The sequence below is a fragment of the Trichechus manatus genome, unplaced genomic scaffold (assembly GCF_000243295.1).
Source record: "Trichechus manatus latirostris isolate Lorelei unplaced genomic scaffold, TriManLat1.0 scaffold00063, whole genome shotgun sequence".
NCBI classification, from domain to species: Eukaryota; Metazoa; Chordata; class Mammalia; order Sirenia; family Trichechidae; genus Trichechus; species Trichechus manatus.
The window spans coordinates 9,910,971-9,913,257 of NW_004443999.1; positions in this window are offsets into that span (position 1 = coordinate 9,910,971).

Genomic DNA, 2,287 nt, shown 5'->3' on the forward strand with positions numbered 1-2,287 from the left:
GAGCCCGTGGTCCCCACAGCCCTCCGCCCAGCAATTCAGTCCCTCAGGGAGTTTGGATGTGTCTATGGAGTTTCCATGACCTTTCCTTGTACAAGTTGTGCTGGCTTCCCCAGTATTGTATACTATCTTATCCTTCACCAAAGTTACCGCTTGTCTATTGTCTATGTAGTATTCCCCCCAACCCCTTCCATCCCTCGTAACCAACAAAGATTGTTACTTTTCATGAGTTTTTACAATAGAGGTCTCATAGAATATTCGTCCTTTTGTGATTGACTTAGTTCACTAAACATAATGTCCTCCAGTTTCATCCATGTTATGAGATGCTTCACAGATTCATCATTGTTCTTTATCCTTGCATAGTACTCCATTGTGTGTATGTACCATAGTTTGTTTGTCCATTCATCTGTTGATGGGTATCTAGGTTGTTTCCATCTTTTTGCTATTGTGAACAGTGTTGCAATGAACATGGGTGTGCATATGTCTATTTGTGTGACTCTTATTTCTCTAGGATATATTCCTAGGAGTGGGATTGCTGGATCATATGGTATTTCTATTTCTAGCTTCCTAAGGAAGTGTCATATGGTTTTCCAAAATTGTTGTATCATTTTGCATTCCCACCAGCGGTGCATAAGAGTCCCAATCTCCTTGAGCCCCTCCAACATTTGTTATTTCCAGTGTTTTTGATTAGTACCAGTAATGCCGGGATGAGATGGTATCTCATTGTGGTTTTAATTTGCATTTCACTAATGGCTAGTGATCAGGAGCATTTCCTCATGTGTCTGTTGGCTGCTGGAATGTCTTCTTTAGTGAAGTGTCTGTTCATTTACTTTGCCCAGTTTTTAATTGGATTATTTGTCTTTTTGTTGTAGAGGTATTGGATTTTCCTGTAGATTTTAGAGACTGGAGCTTTGTCTGACTTGTAATGTCCAAAAATTTTTTCCCAGTCTGTAGGTTCTCTTTTTACTCTTTTGGTGGAGTCTTTTGATGAGCATAAGTGTTTGATTTTTAGAAGATCCCAGTTATCTAGATTATTTTCTGGAGTTTGTGTGTTGTTTGTTATGGTTTGTATCCAGTTAATGCCGTGTATTAGGGCCTCTAGCATTGATCCTATTTTTTTTGTCTATGAACTTTATAGTTTTTGGCTTTATATTTAGGTCTTTGGTTCATTTTGAATTAGTTTTTGTATATGGTGTGAGGTATGGGTCCTGTTTCATTTTTTGGCAGGTGGACATCCAGTTTTGCCAGCACCATTTGTTAAAAAGACTGTTCCCCATTTGATGGACTTTGGGCCCTTGTTGAAGATCAGGTGACCGTATGTGGATGGGTTCTCAATTCTGTTCCATTGATCAATGTATCTGTCATTGTACCAGTACCAGGCTACTCTGACTACTGTAGCTGTATAGTAGGTTCTGAGATCAGGTAGTGTGAGTCCTACTTTATTCTTCTTCGATAGTGCTTTACTAATCCAGGGTTTCTTCCCTTTCCATATAAAGTTAATGATTAGTTTTTCCATCTCTTTAAAGAATGTTATAGGTATCTGGATTGGGATTGCATTGTATTTGTAAATTGCTTTGGGTAGAATTGTCATTTTCACAATGTTGAGTCTATCTATCCATGATAATGGTATATTTTTCCATTTATATAGATCCCTTTGGGTTTCTTGCAGTAGTGTTTTGTAGTTTTCTTTGTGTAGGTCTTTTACATCCCTAGTTAGATTTATTCCGAAGTGTTTTATTTTTTTAGGGGCTATTATAAATGGAATTGTTTTCCTGATTTCCTTTTCCTCATTCTCTTTATTGGTGTATAGAAATCCAACTGATTTTTGTATGTTTATCTTGTGTCCTGACACTCTGCTGAATCTTTCTATTAGTTCCAGTAGTTTTCTCGTGGAGTCTTTAGGGTTTTCTATGTATAGAATCATATCATCCACAAACAGGGACAGTTTAACTTCTTCATTACCAATTTGGATGCCCTTTATTTCTTTTTCTTGCCTTATTGCTCGAACTAGGACTTCCAGCACAATGTCAAATAGGAATGGGGTTAAAGGGGATCCTTGTCTTGTTCCTGTTTTCAAGGGGAATGTTTTAAGCCTCTCTCCGTTAAGAATGATGCTGGCCATTGGTTTTGCGTAGATGTCCTTTATCATGTGGAGAAATTTCCTTCTATACCTATTGTATGGAGAGTTTTTATCAGGAATGGGTGTTGGGCTTTGTCAAATGCCTTTTCTGCGTCAATTGAGATGATCATGTTATTCTTTTCTTTCCTTTTATTTATGTGGTGGATTACA